Raw genomic sequence first — 23,965 nt, forward strand, 5'->3', positions numbered from 1 at the left:
ACGCCAACTGTTCTTGGTTTTGGTTTTATACTTTACTTTGACAGGAGAGAATATGAGACTTTTCCCATTCAGTTAGTGCCCTCAGCCTTCCAAACCTGGACTGCAAAAGGTAACAATCTTTGAAGCAATCTTTCAGGTTCTGGATGGGATCTTTTCCTGTTTTGTTTAAAACTGACTAATAAAATTGTTCCTATCTTTAGAATCATTAAGGAGCTCAGAATTTCTGTGAAATCTTAAACACAGTGAGATCTGTATCTTATTTGATATTTTGCAAATTCTAATAAAACAATTGAAGACAGGTTGAACTATCAGAATGTGGTGAGTTTCATTTAATGGACTCATATAAGTAAATTAAATAACTATTAAATTTTTCATTCAGATTATAGTTTTTAAGTGTTGTATGTAAGCCAGTGTGATTAGAACTATAAAACAAAAATAAGTGAATAATCGCAGGTTGCAGTGTGTTGCCTTATTGTGGAAATACACATACATTTTTGCTTCTATGAGAGGCAGGGCAGACTCTATCCAACTATGCAAGAACAAAGGGAATGCTATTTTATCTCATGACTCACCACCAGAGTTGTCAGCAAAAACCTAGCTGCAGGTTCTTTATTATTGCTGTGAAGTCAGAAGTGCGAAATTTTTTTGTTATGCTGAGTTGCAAAAATCGAGGGTAAAAAAAATCTTGTAAGCTACAAAACATACAAATTTGACTTGGAAGTTGTTAAGAGAGGTTAAATGATGCTAGACTTTTCTTACCACATTTCTTGCCACTGTGGGCATGCCTATTGAATAATTGGTTCTGGTGTGAGTTATGTACTCAGTGCCAAAGGTGAGAGTGAGAGTCAAGGTCAATTATTTGACTGTTGTGCCCACAGCAAAAGGGCTTTTTGCAGTTCAGAATTCTCGTTCGGGTGGGAGTATGATATGCTGCTGGAAATCCTTTTCTTTCTTATTTCACTGCTACCCTACTTTTCTGACAGGATCTAGTTTCTGTCTTAAAAATTTCACTAATCATTTCTATGTTCCAAAACACATCAACCTATCTTAACTACAACAACTGCATCTGACCACATAGCTTTCATTTAACAATATTATTTGAGTGACTCAAATGGTACAGGAAACCTGGAATTCCACATGAAAGGGCCAAACCCTCTATCTTTTAAGATATAGCCTTCAAAATAATGTAACTTCAACTAGAAATGCAACCCACAAATTACTGCGCAAAGAAGCCAGGATTTGGACTCTTTCATTGTATTTGGTATGGGTAGAATCTTGCTGTGTCTAAGCAATGACTGAAATTTCTGGTTGATTTTTATTATTATTTTCTTCATTAGTGCTTTCCTGGATAGTGTGTTTTTATTAGGGTACAGAGAGAAATCTTTTCCAAGAAAATTCATTTAGCTGCACTAACACCGTTCTGAACATCTAAGGACTTTGCATAGCTGCAATTGAATTGGAGAGCCATATTGATTCTTGGTACCTGAGCTTTAGACCAAGCATAGTCTCTATTCGCTTGCTGGGCCTCCTGCAGGGGAGTTTGACATCAAAGAGACAAACTAGCTAAGTCATAATTAGCCCCAAGCTTGTTTGGTGTAAATTGTAAACAATATATCAAGTTGACTAATTGTAATGAGTCTAACTACCAGACACTGAACCTTGGGGATTGGCGCGTCCTGTCGCCACATTAGCGCTTGATGCTTCACCCGAGAGAAGAGCCGTGCACAGCCTGTGTGTCAGGAATCTCAGCACTTGAACTCAGCGCTGCTCAGGGACATCCATCAATGTCACCAGGGGACGGGAGTCAGGTGCCCCTGATTCTCCAGGGCTCGTGTAAGTGCGGCCAAGCCACTGCACAATTTCTCACGTTAATCTGTGCAATTTGAGGGCTTTTTCAGATGTAGAAAGGTTGAAAGGAAGCAGAAGACTCTTCAAGAAAGTCACAGGCACCATGTTACTGTTTTCATGGAAACAAGCTGTCTTCTGAAATGTAATTTTATTGAGGAAACAACCAAGCCCCTTCTTTCCTATTCAATTTCATACTGTTCAGTCATTTAGAAGCTTACAAACCTAATCTACAGAAGGCTTACTAAATATTTATTGTTTACCTTGTTGTTTACCTTGGAAGAATTTCCCTGACATCACACGAAGGCAAACGGAGTTAATGTGGGTCATAAGGAGTTGATGCATTTCAACAAACAAGAACTCTGACTACTAATTTTGCTCGACTGATACAGATTCACCATGCAACTACATCAGTACGTGCTGCTCTTGTTCAAAGCCATGGAATCAAATGGACACAACAGGGGAGTTTACACGCTTTTTGTCTGTGGAACCTGCTTTATCACAGTATCAACAAGACAAGGGAGCAGAGTAGAGATTATTATCAGAGCAAGTTTTGGTTAGCTCATATTAACTCTGAATATAAGAAATATGCCCATAAATATATTTCAGGTAATGTGTGGTGATATAAAGGAACAAAGATGAATGTCTGAAACATCTCATTGCAAACCAGCAAGCTCTTACAAGATAGGAAAAAAATATCTTTGTGTTATCCAATGAGCCCCTAAGCTCTTAGCAAAGTATTTTTCCGTTTATCCTTATTTTTTTCCTCATTTCTAAATTACATTTGGTCTTGTAAGTATATCAGGCGTGAAAAAGAAAAAAAAAAAAAAAAGAGCCAAGTGTGCACATAAATATTTGGTATTGAATGATGCTGCAAGGAAGCAAATCATAATAGTTGTAAAAATCTTTCAGAATTCAAGCAATGTGCCTACTGGGACATAAAGTGTCTTTAGGCAAGGATTAACAACAAGTTCCTTCATTACTTAGCCACAGCTCTGGCCTTAACTGGAAAGTGAAAATGTTTTTCAGCTTATTTCTGGCTGGCAGGGACAGTAGGCATAGCTTTTTCTGTCACCGGTGCAGAAATATCTCCTGATGAGATCATCTTAAAATACAATTCTTTATAGTTTATTTCCTGACGCTTGAGAGAAGTGCCCACTAAATACTGTCTCAAAGTCAATGAAAGAAGTACTTTCTTCAGTCTCACAAGGATATCCACCATGCAAAGGGAAGATCTGTTTCTCCTTCCCTCTAGCATGTGTTTAATGCAAAGCTGAGAGAGCTGCGAGGTGCAGACAGCTGCCCCCTGGCACAGCACAGAATTCAGTCCTGAAGGGTCTGTGGGAGCTGCGAGCAGTGCAAATGTATTCCAGTCGTTAGTCATTTAGGCAGTTATTATGCTAAGGAGGGAAGTTGGGAGTTGTACTTGGTAACTTTTAGGATAGAATCGGACTGAGAACAGTCTTCATTTGCCAGTGCAATCTTTCAGAGAACTTTGGCTTGTGGTTCCTTTTCTAAATGATGTTGGTGTTCACGTGCTAAAAGATGTTTTTTGTAAGTTATTTATTGTTTTTGTGGCATCAAACTATATTTAGCCTGTTATTCCATTTCTAATTACTACATATGATAAAGATTGAGGATGTTAACTGTTCATAATTCAGGAGCTACTGAATCTCACAGATTCTCTCAATTTAAACATTGGGCTTTAAAGTCCCCATACCGTAACAGCAAGTGTGAGGCCTTGATACTTTATGAGACTGAGGAAGTTATGTGTCCCCCAGGCTGTGAAGTGATTGGCTTCTGGAGCAGGTAGACTTTACGGGCCAATTCACAAACACTAGAGAAACAATGCGGATGCTGAATCAACTTGTCTCCAACTGGTTTTGAGTCTGTGTCGATCAGTCTGTGAAAGAGAAAACAGTTTCTCCTAAGTGTGCTGTGCTCCCACTGAAATCTGAAGCCCAACTGTGCTCACTTAGCTGGCTTATTTTAGGGCAGTGGGAAGAACAATGAGTCTTTATCATAGTGACAAAGGTATAATATTTGCTTGTCACCAAATCCTACCCAAAAGAGGGCACCAAACAGTACATTTTGCTTCGTGCCAACAGCAGTATGTCTGCGGTCCCCAGCATCCCAGGAAACCCATTCATCACCTTGCAAGACTTCAAGGTGTTAAATAACGACAGGCGTGGTGCCAGGATGGACAGAAGGTTTGTTAACTCATAAGGACGTCTGTAGCTGCAGACATGTAACTCATGCCACAGGTTTAGCATGGTCCCAGCATATAATCTTATGCCGATCTGCAGGAGCACATTGTGGAATGAGCTGCACACAATCCTTGGGTGTCCCTGCACTGGGCTGATAAAAGTTCAACTAGGCTTTGCTGGGCACACACAAATTGCTGCACTTTGGAATGGCTGTTTCGTGCCTGTGTTAGAACCTTCTGTTTGCCAACAGGGTGTGAACTGCCAGATGAACCCATGGAAGGACTGTGTAAAGCAAATAAGAACTCTGTTATTTGAAAGGCCTGTATCAGCTTACCTTTTCATTACATTGGTCCCCCCCCATGAGAGCTATGACAGGGATCCAGAGAATCTAGCAATAAAAACCCATAACTCCATTAAGCCTGCACAGCCTGTGTTTGTAGCACCACCATTTTTGATTAACCAGTTTTCCTGTAATTATGAAATTTTTATACCTCAGAAAGTGAATCCCTATGGTGGCTTCACAATAATTAACTAAAAAATTGAAGAGCTTTTAGTTGTGGCCAACCACTATTTTAATCATCCCCAGACAAAACTGCTTGATTGAGCTTGCATGAAAACAGGAATGAGCCTATAGAAACATAGAGACAGAGCAGGTGTGTTCTCTACAGTGAGACTGGGGCATCTAGAAATTCAAGGCAAAAGTGTTTACTTGTGGCCCCCCTAACTGTACCATCTGAAATCTGGATTATACATAAAATTTCCTTCTGTGTTATCCCACGCCTCTGCTCTTGTGGTATGATGACAATCCAGCCCCTTATTTCTGACTGAGTCTACATCTCTGGCCAAAATGAAAGCAGTTGACTCATGTTAGCTGTCTTGTTTCAAAGCCTCTTCCCATTTTATTTCTTTTGTCCACTAATAATGTAATTTTAGTAATGCAGATCTTCCACTAAATCTTGAGATTAACCAGCTTTCCTGATTTAAATGGCTTTACTGATAATGGAATATTGTGAATTGTATTATACTTTAGAAGAATTTACTGTAGATACATCTCATTTGTTTCTGTGTCTTCAGAGATCACATACAGTACAATTTCAGGTTTAACACTTTGGGTGTACTACCTATCTGAAGAATTTTCTGCCTCTTCTTAAATGCAGGGAATGAAGCTGATAAATATTTCAGTATTGGGCTCATGTTATGATTTTGAAGTTAAATACAATGGCAATGAAACAGCAAAGTAATTTTAAGGGTCAAATTCTGGCCCTACTGGTAAGTAGACTATATGCAGTTCTCTTTGTAGTCACTGGAAATTGAACATGTATCAGACATAAGTTTAGGTGTTATGCTACAGCAGTATGAATCTCAGTATCCATACTTTGAGAAAGATCATTCAAATGTTTTTCTAGCTGTGCTCTTGTAATAATTTAACTGTGCCTTAGATTATCCAGTTACTTGGAAAAAAAAAAAAATTTTAAACAGTCCTGCACTAATATCTAATCATGTAACCAGAAAAAAAATAAATGAAGGTAAAGCTATTATTCACAGAATCACTAAGGTTGGAAAAGACCTATAAGATCATCCAGTCCAACCATCCACCTATCACCAATGATTCTCACTAAACCATATCCCTCAACACAACCTCCAAACGTTCCTTGAACACCTCTAAATGCCCACCAGAAGTTTAACTCCCAAGTCATTTTTGTATTAATGCTAAGATCTTTAATTGATTTAAAGAGAGTTAAAACAAAACAGTCCCTGACTCTCTTGGCATATCAGCAGTTTGTAGAAAAACTGGCACGTATTCACTTATGCCTTCTTGTAGCCATTTAGGAATATCTGATAAGATTAAAACTGATAGCCTAATATTTAAATTTACATCTTTCTGTACTGAGCATAATTTTGTCACAGCTCAATTTTTCTACTCTCTTCTACTATAGATTTGTTCTTTTTATACTTTTTTGTTTTTTTATCTTGAGTATGTTCTTCAATTTCAAATGAGAAATAAGCCTATCAGCCTCTATTCTATCACCAATATATATTACTGCAGATAATCAACACAGCTAATAATTCTTTACAGTTTGCTGTAAAGCATGTAGCAGCATCAATTGGAATATAAGTTAGCAATCATCGGGAAATTCTGAGTGGCATTTTGATACTCAGTGATGTTATATGTCCAGGAAAGAGAAAATATTTTCCTCATTATGCCAATTACCCTTAGCATGTTTGTGGTTCAGGTGTGGGCCCACACTTGGCTGGCTGTTAGTAATAATGTCTGTTGTCAACAGTTTCTTGGAAGAGCACTTGCTTCTCTTCCCCTCTGAAGTCTTCTGCTCACTACTACTGCTTCTGAACCAGTTCTTCTGAAGTAGTTAATGCAGTTTCTGTTATTTTTGTTGCTTGATTCATCCGAGAATACTCTGGCTGGTCATCTGGTATCTCACTTTATATATCTGCTACATGGCTGCTTAAGGAATGCCTGTTAATATTAATTTACTGTGAATTTATCCTTTACTTATTCCAGAGAATTATGGTAATAGTATATTCATTTAGATGTAGACTTAGAAGTACAGACTGACTCACTTTATGATCTCAGAGCAGAAGGAGGCATGTAGTCAGTGTCAGAGACATGGCAGTTTTGAAACAACTGGCCCAGCTCTTTATTTGCTCCTAATCTGTTGGATTTACTACCACTAGTCAAGTGTTTGCTACTGATCAATTGACACGGAAGCTCTGAATCTCTTCTTCTATACATTAAACTTGGGGTTCACTTTTTTTAAAGGAGCACAAGTTGTTTTGTCAAAGCAGATGTTGTCTTTTACACTTGATTGACCACTTAATGACTCTGACTCAGCAAGAGGTAAAACTCTTTCAGTTTTCGTGACTAGCTTCATATTGTTCTGTATTTTAATATGTAGCTCATTACTAGGTCTTAATTAGACCAGACATTATTTTGGTGATTCCCCAGCCTTTTTTTCTGGCATTATCATAACAGTGATACAATCTGCAAAGTGTTTGAAGGAATAGTAAGAGGTGCAGGTTAGTTTTGGGTGGAGTTTGAAGCAAAATTATATGTAAAATGCATGTTAAAATAACATTAGTTTATTAATCCTAGGAAAGTTTGAAGACATAAACTCATCTAGTCCTGTTTAAAATCTCAAGTTCTGTCCATACAAGATTAAATGTAAGATTAAACTGCAGATGAATCTCAAAAACAAAAAACTGTATAACATGCAGCAGGGTTGGACAATCATCATCAAGGACATAATGAGCCAGGAGGAAATAAGAGTGGGCTCTCTTCATCCTCAAAGGTAATTGAAAGTCTTGAGCAGATCTTCCATATTATCTGGCATCTCTTGGATAGAAGCAAGTGCCATGCAGCATACATCCATGGGGAGTCTGAGACATCCGACCTTCATGTGTGTGTTAAATTGAGGAAGAACTGTAACTACTGTGTGCATGCTGTGTCATCAGTCTGCGCTTGTGTAAAAGCCACTGGTGTGAAATTTGCATTCAAAACAAGAGGCTAGAGCTAAGCAGGGCAGCCTGTAAAATCCTAGACAAAAGGCCAAAGTCTTTGTATCCCACCTGGAGAAACTCTCCATGTGGAAAAGCAAATGTGGCTGCGAAAACCTGGATTGTGCGTAGTCCTACTCCTGCTAGGAGTGTTTGGGTGAACATTTTTATACTGCTTATGGATAGCCTGTGTCTAAAACAGTGCCATTTTCAAGTAAATTAAAAGTACTTCTAGATTATCCCTGGATTGCTGCATCTTCAGGGACTGAACCCAATGGGGCCTACATCTCTGATTGTGCTGTGGAACTTGTTTTTTCAGGTAGGACCCAAGCTGCATGGGCTCAAACAAATATTCTGGAAATTCATTTTCCTAGCGCATGGCTTTTATGATGTAAAAATAAAAGGAAAAGCATCTGTTTTTTGTTATGCGATTGATACATATCTAACTTTCTAATGTTAAATGACCTAGAAGAAATAATATAAGGCTGGGTCTTTAACCTGGTCAGAATGAAAGAAAGAAAGGGCAAGAGGAAGAAACATTTGTTTTCACACAAACGCATGATAATTAAGAAAAAATTATCAGCAAAATAAATAATGAGTAGCATATAGGAACATAAAATAACCTAGAAAAATATGGGTGGATCACATCCTGCTTCATTTATGATTTACTATATTGTAGAACAGTGTAATTTTCTTTAGCTCGAGTTCAAACAAAACAAACAGGTCTCCTATTTGCACATCATTTAATGAGATACAGATTGTAAGAATGTGGCATGCTGTTAGTCACCTATTCTAAAGTATTTTGGTTTTCATGTGGAAATGCTGGCAGGTGCTTATGTGTTCACTTACTTATTAGCATTTATTTGTATGTATGTGCATGAGTTCACCGTAGTTGGAAGACTATAAAGAATTAAGAAACTAAAGGCAGTATTAGGTTTACAATGCCAGATAAACAGAAAGAAGCACCATTAAGCTACCAAAAAGTCAGAGATGGAATATAAAATCACCATTTTCTAAGCACAGGGACTCTTGAAAAGAGCATAATCTGAGGGAACAAAGTTCTGCCGAATATTTGTGCTTAACTGTAAGAGTTACGGACACTTTTTTCACTGTGCCACATTTACCTGCTTTGAAATTTTTAATTCTAATTCCATAGGGAAAAAAAAAAAAAAGTAAAAATTCTTTTGAAGATTCTTTTTTTAAATATCTACTTCAAATCAATATTCACAAATATTTATAGTTGGTAGCATTCTTTTCAATACTGACTTTTATTGCAGATTAAGGAAAGACCAAATGAAAGTTCCTACACTAAGTAACAATTATAAAAGTCACATTTTCACAGTTCTGTAAACAAACTACAGAAAGCTGTCTCAGAATTAATGCACGGAACGAGTCCAGCTCGATTCTATGCTCTCCTTCCTAAATATATGTTAGGTCCTGTTTCCCAAATGTATTCAGCCATGTGATATGTAGTACCAGCTCATTCATATCAGATGAAGTGTGACTGGAAATAAAGCTGGATCTTTTTAAGAAGACACAGTCCTTTGCTCTATATTTCCAAACCAAAATAGCCAAGTTCATTGTATTTTTGCCTACATTTCATTACTGATCCTTTTCCTTCTAAGTGAAGACTAATGTAAAGACAATCGCTAAAGAAGCAGCAATCATAATACCCTATACTAACTAAATTCAGACTTACGGCTACTCACAGGAGAAATACATGACAGATCCATTGTTCTGTATTAGCAGGATATTGTCCCAGTATATGAACACATGCAAACTTTGAAGGCTTTGAATATTTAAGGCAAGACACTAGTGGCTCATCCCAGTGGGAACCACAGAAAAGGGGAACCTGATTAAATTTAATGTCATTGTCACTTTTTTTTCCATTGCTAAGAATTATATAGGTAGCCATAGCTACCACACTGTTCAGACACCATGACCACAATATTCTCCCTCAGAGGTTGGCGTCAAGGGCTGAATTATTCACTCCAAGAATGTGATTCATTACTAGATGTGATTCTTGCAGATTAAAAGTTTTGTCAGTATATAAAATACATATACATATTCTAGAAGCTTATTTTAAAATTACTGCAACACCCTCACCAACCTGAGCAGCTTCCAGTTTTCAGAAACATTACATAAGTTTGGAGCACATCTGTCCCTGCCCCATTCAGAAAACTTTGAATAACTGAGCAGTTTTTACTGTTCACTGTACTGCAAAAGATGACAATGAAAACTAAAGTAGGGTTACGTAGGAAACTGCTTATAAACCCTGAAATTAAAATGTTTTAAAACTAGTTGCTTGGAAATATTTGCCTGCGTGAGCTGTCCCCTTATCTATTGTTTATTCTGCCAAATGAAATCTCAAATATATATACTGTTTAAATGTAGAAAGTCCATAGCTCTGTTTTTCCACTGCTTTTTCTGTTGCTAACTCCCATTTCTGCAGACTTGCCTCACAGTGTTATTCCTAAATTGGATAGACTAATTAGACTCATTTCCATCCCAAATAACTTCTGTGAGCATGCCTCATTTACCACTCACTGAGATACATGAATAAAGAAATGTCTCTATCTACAAGGATCTGCCTAGTGTAAAATGGCTGGTACCTCTACCGTGCTTAAAGAATAGCATTATTATTTTTTCCTGAGTGCAGTATTAGTAGCTGATTTTACATTTTTTGCTCTTTTTTGAGTTCTAAAATAAATCTTTAGCTCTTGCTTACAGAGCTTAATACAGCAGCAATCCTTTCATATATAACAACTACACTGACACAATACCTCTGAGTTTTGCTGGGCTTAGGGGGTTCAACAATGAAGAGCACGAGATGGGCAGAACCATTAACATTTATGCAACTTGATCTCAACAGGGAAGCCGATGATAGGCAAAGTGGCCAAGAGCCCTATTGTATCCCCTGTAATTGTTTTTTCAGTGTTCAGTGTGAGGCAGGATTATTGGCTATTGCTGCTAGGTGAGCAGAGAACTGAAGTACTCTGAGTGATTTTTTCAAAAACTTTGTGAGCCTGGGTCTCTGCCTGCAGTCCATGGGAGATGCATGGCAAACCTGAGCAGGGCCTCCTGAATTAAAGGCAAAATCTGACTGCCTAGGAGAGAAATACATCTATACAAATACTAAATACTGGTCGGTTCACCAAAGTTTATTTTAGTGAATGAAAATTCATTTTGTTTAAAATAAATAAAATGTGTTAGTTGCAAGGCAGCAATTTGTGTCATGTTATCCTAGCTGGAAGAAAGCGGTTTTTACTGTTTTCCACTGGTGATGTTTCTCAAATTAATTGTTATGTTTGTTTGAGCTTTTTTTTCTTCTTTTTCCCAGAAAGCTTTAAAATCTGATACCTACTGCAAATTCAGGAAAGGGCTTCCTGAATAATATACAGGTGTTATTGAATAGGTAATTTTCTAAGTTAGATACAGACCTACTTCAATCTACCTATTACTATTTAGTGTTTTCTAACTTGTCAGAAGCCCTTGCTCGCATCAAGTATTTTCTCTTCCAGCAGCCAGCCCTGTCAAACTAACACAGAACAGGATTACAGAGCTGAGCAAGTGAGGAAGGAGTCAGAGCACTGGATTCTCCATTTACCAGCACCACAAAGATGATAAAACTCTTGTCTCTACAGAAACCAGAGCCACTGTGATTTCTGACTACCATGTCGTTTTCTGAGAGGTAATCCCAACCCAACTAGAAACCCTTGATTGCATGCTTGTGGTTTTCACAAAGAGCCCTCCATCCCAAGAGATGTGTGCCCTGCAGGCCTGTGGCTGGCCACGTGAGATGCAGCATGCCTAGCCCCTGGCACTGCTGGTGGCAGTGCTCCAGGCTGTCACCCCTCTAACTCCTCCCAGGGAGGCACCCAGGGAGCCTCTCTCACACATACTGATCAACCACAGGCATGAGATAACCAAAAAAAGCAAATATTGCCCCAGTGTGGTCTTAAGTCAATATTTTGAGCTGCTGCCTGGACTGTTTGATGACAGCCAGAGGTTGGAGGTCACCTACCTGTTGATGGTGGCACTGGGAGTACAGGAGGCAGGGTCAGCAATCATCCATGCTACTGTTCAACTAGGTTTGTTTGCTGATCGAGTCTGTCAGCTACAAAACTCATTCCGGTCTCTCCTCTGGGAGCTTTCTGCTGATACAGAAATAAGGGACGTAGAAAAACCCAGTTCTTCTTACCAACAGCTCCTATCTTTAGTTCTTCTGAAATGTCGTTTGCCCTTCTTGAAAACTTCTGGGAGATAACGGGGATAAATCCAGAGGGTTTGTCACTGAACCCAAAAGGTAGTAGGATTTGGTGCTAAACACTACAACTTGTGTCCACTGTATGCTGGAGAGAGAGGCTATTTGTGCAAAGCTTTGCAAAGTCTGTGCTGCTGCTCTGCTCCGCAAAGGAAGCCTGGCATCTAGTGGACGTTTTGCTGTTGCATCACTTTTACCTTTTTGCTTAGCAGAGCTGAGAGCTACCTATATAGAACCTATACAGAATTGAGCACCGATGTTCAGTTCATGCACACGACTGCAAGTTGTTGTGAGGTGACTAAGTCCTAACTATTGTTAAATGTTCGTTCTGAGTCTTTAATCTGTCTGGCTGCCACTTGAAAAATTACATTTGAGCTGCTATTTTAAAGAGCTCCTCTATGGGACTTGCTTTTCTGCACTATATTGTTTTCCATGTTTTGTTTTGTTTTGTTTTGTCTTGTTTTGTTTTGTTTTCCCACAGTGAATACAAAGCTGTGGGGGAAAAAATGAGATTTACAATGAAATTGCTCTGAATAGCTATTCAGAATGAGAGAACACAAGATAGAGTATTGATAAAATGTACCATGGGAAGAACTCACATCAGAAAGCGTCAAATATATTTTTATATTTTCATTAGTTGTTCCAACAAGATGCAAGCAATGTTGAATTTCTTCTTTCCTTACATTTTGAATTTAACGTGAGCATTCAGACTACTTCTCTTAAGCTTAAATTTCTCTTTCTTCTCTTTCATGTTATTCTGAGCTTAATAGAGGCCAAGTTTTAATTTGTAACTGCTGTTTGGCACAGTAGCTTTGTTCTTCTTTGATGTGTTACTTTCATTTAGAGCATTATTTTGCTTTTATTACTTATGCTAAGTTATGCATTGCTATGTACTTAGTCCAATTAAAAGTAATGGGATTAATTTTGGAATAAGATAATATGCAGTACTAACAGAAGGAGAGGACACGATCCATGTGATTAAATTATTTTATGTTTACGAATTAAATTCAGTTCTACAACATTTTAATGTATTTCAGAAAAAAGCTAAAATTCATAATTTTCTCAAAACGAATTCATTCTGACTACTATTTCAATAGATGGATCTAAGTCTCTGAAAAATCTTAGGGAATAAAAAAGTCTTAAACCTGCTATTGCGAAGCCTGGCACAAGCCCTTAATGGCACTTTTCTCCCCCTGGTGGACATGAGCTCCACTTGGTTTCTGAATCAGCCAGCATCCTCATCCTGCTTATGTGTTGGACGACCTGATTTCTGCAGGAAATGAAAACCAGTAGAGGATAAAAATGTAGCACAGAAATCGTTTTTTTACTACAGATAGCAGTGGTGAGTTATCATTCTAGACTGGCACTGAAGAAATTAATGGAGCAGTAATGAGACACTTGACAGGCAGACGATGTAACTTGTATTGTTTTGGTAGGAAATTCTGACATGAGTAGATTGTTTAACCAAATATTCATAGAAAAGACAAAGGCCTAGGAATAGGCATTTTATTATTCTTGGTCTTTCTAAAGGAGACAGTGTAATTCATTTTTTAATAAAGCTAAGACAGAAGTGATAGAAATGTTAATGATGTTACTTAGATAATTTGAAAACTGAACTGTCAGCATAGCAGTGAATTAGAAAATAATGCACCGCAGTACTTGCTAGAGAATCCTTAGCAAACATCCCTTTGGCTTTTGCAATGTATTTGAGTTTAATGCTACCGTGTCAATTAAGAAGCATGTTTGTTTTCATCCCAAAAGGTTTGTTCTGTTTTAATTGAAAATCTCAACAAAGCTTAAATGCGAAGCAGCTCACAGCACGCCTTCAAAAATACTTAAATAATATTCCCTCTGCTTGGCTCTCCAAGAAGAAGTGAATATAAAATGTGAGAAATTGAAAATTTCTCTGGAGATAAGTTCAGTGTGATACTTGGTCTCCTTTTGTGCTGATTCTCGTGGTGAAAAAAATAGATCTTTTGTAAGCACATGGTACAGCAGAAAAACAAGAACACTGCATTTATACGGCATTGTGGCCATCAGTTGATAGCTGCTTCACAGACAGCTTTTCCTTTCCCCACACCTGAGTCTGGATGCCACTAGCTGGATGATTTCTGTGCTCCAGCTCTTGGCCTTGCTGGGTTCTGTGAGTGTGGTACAAAAGGCAGAAGGAAAGCTGGTCTTCTCAGTGCTGGCCATGACTGTCTGTCTGTGATACTCATCACAGTGTGGCAGGCAGCAGGGGTAAGAGAACTCTTGTCCACTACAGCCCTTACCACACCATCACCATAAGGAATATCTAACCTCAGCAACAGCTTCAGTTAGTGTAAGGGGTGGTGAACGCTGTAAGCTAAGCAGTGGCTTGTGTTTCCTTTGGTCCTTACATTACAGAGAGGTAGAGGCCAAAGTGAGAGGAAAGAGCAGATAGTGGGAAGCAGTAGAATTTTTAGATGTTCTTCCATTAGTCATAGCTTGAGAACAAGAGTATTCATAAGCATTTGCCTTTTCCCTCTTTTCATTTTTCCTACAGAAGTAGGAATATGGGAGTTTGATTCACTCCTGATAATTTACATAAAGCCTACACTGTAAATAACCATTAATATTTTCTTCATTTGAAATATATGCATACCAACCAAAGAAAACTGTAACATTTTAAAATCAACTCTGTGAACTTGTATGTGTGCTATCGTTGTCTTGCAAAGTAAAAATAAGTGAGAAGATTAAACTGTGGAAAGCCTCCACAAGTTCTACATACTGCTCTTGTTAAAATCAGGTGCAAGAAGGAAGGTTGAGAATCTGGAGAGCACGATAATGAAACAGAGAAAAGAGAGAGAGAGAGAGAGAGAGAGAGAGAGAGAGAAAGAATCATTAAAAAATGTACTGGGAGGGGCTGCAGATCATCCAGTCCATTCCCTGCCCAAAGGCAGGATCAACTTGTAAGTACGCTGACTTTGACAGATGTTTGTCTAACAGGTTCTTAAAAGTTTCTAATACTGAAGAATTCGCAACCTTAACCAGATGTTACACTCTAAGTTTAATTATCTCTAGGGCTTTTAACCAATTCCAGAGTCTCTCACCATGTTTCTATAGCTTACAGCTATTCTACATGATTCCCCAAGTTATGGATATGCCACAGTGTGCAAATCCACATAATGTATGGTGCAAAAAGCCTTATAAAAGTCAGCATTTGCTCTTTTTTTTTTTTCCATATTCATATGCCTTCCTGCCTTGATGCAAAAAAATAAATAAAAAAAAGACTGTTTTGATGTTGCTTTTACATAAATTCACACTGGCTGCTGCTCCTTAGGTTGGGGCTGGGGATGGGTATTAAGTGTTTATAATTGTTTCAATTTTTGTTGCCATAATCATTACCTCTCATTAGAAGTCTTTCAAGATTCAACTGCTTGTGTTGTAGCCCTTAAAAAGTACCTTGCAATTTAGTTTAGAGTTAATGCAAAATCTCACAACACAGATAACAACAGGAAATTGTCATCCTTTCCTCGAACTTTTACACAAGTGAAGATTTTACTGGGTGCAAATCGTTAAATGCAACCTAACTGTAAGCTTTACTATGAAAGAGTTTATAACATGATATAAATTAATTTAAAAGCAGTTAGTATTAAGAAAATCCTTTTTTAATTATATGCTTTTTTAATTATATGAGCTTTACTAAATTGAAAAGTTTTTAAGATATACACTTAATGAAAGAGGAGATTATGAAGTTTGGCGTAATACTGTTGTTTTAGGAATAAGACTTATTTTCCTGGGAAGGAATATAAAGTGAAACAAAGTGCATCAATCCAATTACAGATGTAGAAATGAAGGAAGGAACAGTAAGCCGCAAATTGAACTTCATCTGTATTTATTCCATTATTGTATTGCAAATCTTGACTCCAGTTTTTAAATATCAAAAATTGTAACAAAAAAAATTTAGTTGGTTATAGAGAAACAAAAACATAAACAATGTGCTAAGAACTTCTTTTTTTTCTCTTAAAAAAGTATATTTATTAAGTATTTTATTAAGTAAATTATATTTATTAAGTATATTTAGGGTTAGCTGATCTTTCTATTCAGCACAGGCAAGGCTTCCTTTAGCACCCTATTTGCTGTAAAATAAGGTTTTAGAATTTAAAATGAAATTAGAGACAAAGGAAGGGAAATACATGTAAATGTATTTAATGAAAGACTGTACATGCCTTGCTCCAGTTTGAGAACAAGAACAAAACATGACAGAATCCTCTTACTTTTTCTACATTAATGATGTACTAGTGAAGAAACTTTATTTGCTGAAACCCAAATTTTGCCTTAAAAGATACTCGTTCTTAAGTCCAATTTTGTCCTTGTATCTGAAAAGGTAGCTGGGAAAAATATCTGGGTCAGGTCTTACAAATTCAATTTGTTTAAAAAAAAAAAAAATTTTTTTAAGTGTATTTGCAAAGGTGTATTATGCATATTTGTTTATGCTTATTTATGTTTTTATTTATTTATGCAAAAACCTGAGACATTGCTTTGGTGAAATATGAGGTCAGTTACATGAACACTGAGCCAAAGAACTTCCTTTTCCTGTTCATTTTTACTCTCTCCTCTTATATATCACACAGTGTTGAAAACATAAAGGTATGGGAGAGTTACTGTAGCATATTCTGATTACAGTAAGCATAAGATAATCCTTCAGAAATATTTGTTCCACTTGAGTCAGAAGGACTAAAATATTTTTGTGCATCTATTTTGAAGCTTATGCTGTTCACCAAATTGCTCCTTGGGAAAAAAAGAAAAAAAAAAAAGAAAAGAAAAGAAAAACAGAGCAGTAATTAATCTGTGATTTTCAAGTAATCTGGCAAGTCTCATGCTTGGGCAATGAACCCAAGGTCCTTGGAAATGATGTACACGTATACATCTCTGAAGGTAAGTTCCCTTTAAAGTTCTGAGGACTGGCAAGTAGACATCTGTGGTGTGTCTATCACCTTTAATATCTAGTTTCCAGTGCTAACTAGTTTGTTTATAAACCATTGGTTTTTTTTTTCCTTCAGTCATCTGCTACTGATTGTGGTCTTGTACTGGTAAACTTAGCGTGTTGGTAGTTTTCCTTATAATGAACAAAATCTAAATATAATACAAAGAGAAATAAAGTGTGATTATCAGTAGTGTAAACTGTCCTGCTAAAGATCTGCGTCTGATTCATAAATTAGGATTATTTGTTTAGACGTAAATCACCGAATGACGGTGTTGTGTAGAAAAGCATTGTCAAGAAGTCTTTTAAAAGTTCTCATTCTGGGTCTATTCTCAGCTTTACATACAGCAGCTGAAGTCCACCACCCTCACATCCTGAGGTCATCCTGTAGAATCAAACTCTAAGTTACATGCTTGCTTTTTCTAAGTAGGTCAAATGTCTTGCAAATAAATATCTTATTACCCATTATTGCAGGTTTTGCTACTCAAAGATCTGTATTATACGAAAATTACCCAGTTCTCACAGTAGATTTTGTCATACTCAAAGACTTGGTATATTTTCAGAAATGTCCCCGGTTTTTAAAATAACGTCTTATCCTTGACTACGTCCTGTATAGAATGTTTTAAAAGATCTAAAGGTAGGTTGTAGTCTTGCCGTGAACTCTGCAGGGGTGAACCACTGTGCCCAAATGACACTACAGCAGAAGCACAATTAAATGTGAAACTCTTTGGTTGTTCCAGTGAAACTGATAGTCTAGCCTCAGATAAATCTATCTCCAACTCAGCATATCCTTGGAAGGAACAGATGTGGACAGGAAAAAGTGCTCTGGTATAAGCCACCAGTTGAAGCTCCTGTAACGGAGCTTTCAGTCAGCCAACCTGGAAAGCTAGTTCAGACTAGTCCAATTTCATTTCTTACAACACCAGGAAATGTCAACCACTGTATCTTTAGGTCCACACCTTATGTACCTTCTAGAGGTACATAAAAAGGAAGTGGTACCAATCCTAGTAGCTGTTCACAATCAAATTTCTACTCCAGCACACATGGAAAGCAGTAAAGTGTGTTGTTTTGCTTTGTTTTGTTTTCCCACTGGATGAATGCTCTGCACATAGACAATCATTCCAGTGCCGGTATTGTATACAGTATAATTACCTTAAGATAATGAATAGACCTTGAGACATTGCATACTATTTTTAAAGTCATATTCACATTTTTGTAAGCAAATATGTTATAAATGTACCCATTTTTAGGTGAAATTTTTTGAATTTCAAAACCTTATTTAATATGCAAAAAGTATTTCTGGAAAATAACTAGCAGAATTCTCCTATTCATGTAATTAGGAATAGATTGGACATTACTTCTTTGGGCAAATTCGATGCATTATGTTACTGTAGTGATTTGTACCTTATGTGTAACATGAAGACCAAGATAGAAGACCAATGAGGAAAGCATATGCAGGAGCATTAATATGTAATACCTGTCAAAGAACTCCACTAAAGTAGGCTCTTCCAAGGTGTTGCGCATAAAAAACAGAGAGGATGCCCCATGAGAGCTTGATGTTACAGATATTCTAATTTGTACTACTGGCCATGACATAGTAAAATGATCCAACAGGAGAAAAAGTATTGATAGTAATTTATCAGTGTGTAAGCTCTCCAGAAATGCTCTCTGGGGCTTTGTCTTTGACCTTCCTTTCTGAGAATAGCCTTCTTTTCCTCTACTCCTCCCAAATATCTACACAATCTTATCAAAATGAAGTTAATTTGGACAGAAGGAAGAACAAGTTTGAACAGAAATGTCTAGGAATTGAAGTCCCTTAATAGCTCAGATAACATTTACTACTTCCTTCTATAGTACTGTAAATAAATAATTTTAGAAGTGCCAAAATGGCATCTTCAAATGACTGAAGCTTACTGTAAACTATTCGTTTGCTGTAATATTTAGCCCAGTTTCCTAAGGAGGACAAGTTTTCCCTCGGGCCAACTCTCTCCCTTCCTTCTCTCCCTCCCTTTCCTCACAAAGCCTTGTGAAATAAGCATCTAAATTGCAACCAAATATGATAAAGAAGCAGAAGTCCTTTCAATACATTCCTTGGAAGAGAAACTTGTAGGAAAAGAAAAAAAAAATCCTGTTATTCAGTTAGCTGCTTAGCAGCTATTGAATGTGCTATAGTGGGTCAGCTCTCTTCACAGAGATGTTATCATGAGGGACTTAAACAGGAGGTGGAGACAGAACATAGAGAAGGACAGAGAGGAGCTGGAGGACAAAGATCTAAACGAATAGGAGCCCAAGTTTCATTAATCCTACTATCTCAAATACAGTTTATATTTTCACTAAGCATTATCGTATAAGACAATGGCACAGAAAGTCCTTCATATTAAATGGGATTACTTAAATATGCCTGACTGCATTTCATGTAAGTCTTTGCAGGAGAATGGTAATGCAGTGTAGAAGGGTGGAAAGCTGTGCATGCTGGTCCTGAGCACACAGCCATTTTGATTTCTGGAAAAAATGACCACCATATTTACTGCTGTAGAATCCACTGTTGTATGATTCAGTTCCAAATCAAATTGTGTATTTCTTCAGGAGCATCATGTTTGAAATCACATGAGAATAAACTTAAAAACACAAACAAACAAACAAAATCAGTGGAAATATAGATAGCATCCAGCAAGACATAGCTATTTGGAAATTAGTGATTTTTTCATAGAATCATAAAATCATAGAATGGTTTGGGCTAGAAGGAGCCTTAAAGATCATCTAGTTTCAAATCCCTGCTGTAGGCAGGGACACTTCCCACAGACCAGGCTGCTCAAAGCCCCGTCCAGCCTGACTTTGACTGTTCCCATGGAGGGGGCATCCACATTCTCACTGGGCAACCTGCTCCAGTGTCTCACCACCCTCAAAGTAAACAATTTCTTCCTGATTTCTAGTCTAAATTTACCCTCTTCCTTGTCCTGTCCCTGCATGCCCCTCTAAAAAGTCCCTCCCCAGCTTTCCTGTAGGCTCCCTTCAGACACTGGAAGGCCGCTATTAGGTCACCCTGGAGTCTTCACTTCTCCAGGCTAAAGAGCTCCGACCCTCTCAGTCTGTCCCCACAGGGGTGGCGCTCCAGCCTTCTGATTATCTTTGTGGCCCTCCTCTGGAACCATTCCAACAACTCCATGTCCTTCTTGTGTTGGTGGCCCTAGAACTGGATCTAGGGCCAGTACTCCAGGTGGAGTCTCATGAGAGCAGATTAGAGGAGCAGAATCACCTCCCTCGACCTGCTGGTCATGCTTCTCTTGATGCAGCCCAGGATTCTGTCGGCCTTTTGGGCTGCAAGCGCACATTGCTGGCTGATGTTGAATCTTTCATCAACCAACACCCCTAAATCCTTCTCCTCAGTGCTGTTCTCAGGCCATTCTCTGTCCAACCTGTATCTGTGCTTGGGATTGCCCTGACCCAGGTGCAGGACCTTGCACGTGGCATTGTTGAAGTTCATGAGGTTGGCATGGGCCCCCATTTTATAAATGTTTAGCACTATATCTAAAATACCATCTGCCTGACCTAATGAAATGGTTAAGAAGTGCTACATCCTAAATTCAAAAGCTGCTCTTTACTTTTTCAGTCAAATACTTAGAAAACCAAGAAATTCAGACAAGTGGAGAAAATTAAAATAGAACTAAGTTTTTTTTTAGTAAAACAAAGAAATAAAAAATTAACCTTGAAATAATATTGTTTGAGATTAATTCAACTTTACATAATAAGAAATATATTAGAACAATATTTCCTAGTAAATATGAACTGTGCCAGACACTTTTAAAGTATCATAAATAAATAAATAAATAAATAAATAAATAAATAAATGAGAGAGAATTATGTAAAGTAATGCCAGTACTGTTCTGTAAAACCAGTCTTATCCTCTTATTCTTCCTCAAAGGGTGTTTTTTTTTTATTGTCTCTCAAATTGAGAAAGCTGCCTATTCATTGGCCATAAAAAGGAACACCCCCTTGGGTAAGACAGAAAAGACACAGCTCTGGGACAGTTCTGACCTGAGGTCTTACTCAGTAATCACCGTGCTGCTTACACATCAAAATAGTTTGGATATTCATGTATTTAAGTACAGTGGGGTTGCTACAGCAACGTCATGTACAACACACAACTCCCATTGCTTTCCCAACTGCAGCTGTAAGAACTAGTTCAAACATTTTATATATATATGTGTATATATATATATAATTTATTACCAAGTGCAAGCTCATCTCCACTCAACAGCTTGTCAAGTTGCTCACAATTTATAACAAGGCTGAAACACCTACCATCAATCCTACACAATATCTGGGGACAAGCCCCAACAGGTGTGCTATGGGAATCTGTGTCACAGACTCTGTTGATTTCATATCACTTTGATGTAACTTTGGCATGTTCTAACACTGTAGTCAAGGTAGACCATCACTTTTTCTTAACACGAGACAGGACATCTACCAATATTCCTAGTTGTGACAGGGCATAAAAAGGGCATCAATTAACAGTAAAAGAACAGTAGTTAAAACAAAACAAATGGCCACAGATGCATTTTGTCTTGGCCACTGTGTAACTAATGAACAATTTTACTAATAACTTGTCAGTCTGTAAAATGGCACGCAAAATAAGGCTTTTTCTATCTGGACATATATCAAGCTTTTACAACTGATTTTATTTCTACTCAAGACAATGCTTGAATAAGCATCGATTTTGAAAAGAGCAATTTTAATCTGATAATTTTGTTTTCAACTCTTGCTGTTTGGGAAATAGTTATACATTACTGCTGCATAAACCCTCATAATTATCTCAGAAGGCCTACGTACCATCTGGTATGCTTGTCTTTATCACTGCCAGAGCAACAAAACTGTAGTTTAAGTAAAAACGTGTCAAATTTAACAGCTCTAATGTTGCATGTACAGTAATTCTTTTTGTAAATAGATTATTTTCAAATTTCTGCTCCTGAGGTTTACAACAGGGTTCTTTAGAAGATCTCACAAACCACCCTTCAGAACAATAGCAGACAGCAATCTGTCAGATCTCCTGCAAATATTAGATAATTGGCATCACTAGTACCTCAAGGGAAAAAAAAAAAAAGTTTTGCCTGCTTTGCTTGCCAGGAATTCTGTATAGCGTGCTAATAATACTGATACCTTCCAGTTACCTCGTCCTTTCAAGTTCAAAGCCTTGTGAAAAACTGAAATAATCTGCTGCAGCACTTTCTAGATTCATGCTAATTCCTGTTAACACAATGCTTTCTAAAATCTAACACATTCTAGAGTGTTGAATTTCATCCCTTTCATTTTCACTGTTTTCTTAGCTTTCACCTGCTTTCTTTTCCAAGTTCTGGAATTCACGTCTTTTCCAACCCCTTCCCCCAACCCTGCCATGCCCTGAGATTGACTGAGTGATGGATGGAGAGTCAAAAATACAGACTGAGTCGACACTAGCCTGTACACTTGCTTTCTCCAGAGCTGTCTTCCTTTCTCAAGTCTTCTATTAATATTTCTTTAGCAGTTGACTTTGAAGTCAGTCAAGCAATGTGGTTTAACATCTATTACTCATGAATTATTCTCTTCTTGAAGAAAGAATGGGTTGAGGGTTGTCTGGCTTTTAAAACTGCAGATGTTTTCAAGTGTTGCTGTAAATCTATGTGAGACAATCATGTCAGACGTGCTGATGAATTGCAAAAAAGTGATAAACTTTGTGATGACTAATAGATTCCAGGAGGGAGCTAATCCCACACCTTCTGATGGAAGTGTCCATGTGGTCTATCTTTTTTCATCCATCTTGGTTTTGGTGTCTCTACAAACTGCTCTGTTCCCTTTTACAGCAGTAACGAGCCTCTTAGGTGGATGGAATATGCGCGTTTGCAAATGTCAGCTGGCAGTACCCAGACCCTGGGCAACAGGCAGATCCCTCTCCCCTTCTCAAAGTGACCAATGCATTAATTACCTTGATTGTGAACTGCAAAGGAGAATTCTCCTAGAAAAAGCCCAGAATGGTTGCTTTTTTATGTCACCAGTGACGCCAGCCTTGTGCTCAGCTTTCTTTAGTAGAATTTTGCCCTCATCAGATGATAACCTTGGATCATAGAATCATAGAAACATAGATTCATAGAATGTCCTGGGTTGAAAAGGACCACAATGATCATCTAGTTTCAACCCCCCTGCTATGTGCAGGGTTGCCAACCAATAGACCAGGCTGCCCAGAGCCACATCCAGCCTGGCCTTAATGATTTCTGTAACATCAGGAGTTCCACCACCTGGAAACCACCTTTGCAAATCCACCCGCATCCATCCCTGTGGGGAAAATCTCTTCTGTACAATTTAGAAGTTCAGCTTCCATGTTTCTTATTTTAAATCCTTCACTGTCCAAATATTAGATTCATATGTGATCTACAGAGAAGACATCTTTCCCAGAGCTTGGTTTGGAAAGAGGTTCTTCCAAATCCTTAGAGCTTCATTATGTCACTTATTTACCTGTCCAGTGCTCAGCTCTATATTCTTGCTCCAAACTGCATCGCATTTGGAATAAGAGAAGACAGCAGTGGGAGGCACAGGAGCCCAGACCACTTCTCCTTGCTTGTTTTCCTGACAGAAGGGGAAAGAACACTGAAATCGGGTACAAATGTGTTGGCTCATTTGCTTGTGCTGGTTGTACGTGACTGTTTGCTGAGCACTGTGCTGTGTTAAGGTTATAACGGCAAAGGAAGCACCAGACAACTTATTTGAGAGTTCCCTTGAGGCTAACAGACTTTATGGTAACGACGACGATGATGATGATTTAGAAACGGGCAGACAAGACTTTCTTTATTTTTTCCACCAATATTGCCCAAGGAGAGGTAACGCAGCTGTAAAAGGCCCTAAGCCGTGTATTTTATTGCACTGTGACTGCGACGGCCCTCCCCCAGTGTGTGCGTGGGGCGGCCCCGCACGCCGCGCGCGCGAAATCAGCGCAGCCCCGCCCCCGCGGAGCAAAGCGCACGCGTCCGCTGCTTGGGCGCGTTGTTGGGCGGCGGGCGGTGACGTCACAACGGAGCGCCGCGCCTGGCCGTATTTCGGGTCGGTGTTACCTGCCGCTGCTCCGCGTGTGCGTCGCACCGCGCCGCCTCGCTGCTGCTCGTCTCCGTGTGGATCCTGATGAGCGGCAGGTGCGCGAGGGGGGGAGGCGGGCGGCGTGGA

The 23,965-nt window shown here is 38.3% G+C and overlaps 1 protein-coding gene across 2 annotated transcripts in view; it reads left to right on the plus strand.

The window, feature by feature from the left end:
* The first annotated feature begins 23,427 nt into the window (after positions 1–23,427).
* The window catches only part of SMARCAD1 (SNF2 related chromatin remodeling ATPase with DExD box 1), a 41,153-nt gene continuing 40,615 nt past the window's right edge, over positions 23,428–23,965 (plus strand). For both annotated transcript variants that reach the window (XM_031607430.2, XM_031607431.2), the window contains exon 1: positions 23,428–23,934. The gene's annotated coding sequence lies outside the window, so the exon portion shown is untranslated. The remainder of the gene's footprint in view (positions 23,935–23,965) is intronic.

Source organism: Phasianus colchicus, chromosome 4 (assembly GCF_987193195.1).
Source record: "Phasianus colchicus chromosome 4, bPhaCol1.hap1.1, whole genome shotgun sequence".
NCBI lineage: Eukaryota > Metazoa > Chordata > Aves > Galliformes > Phasianidae > Phasianus > Phasianus colchicus.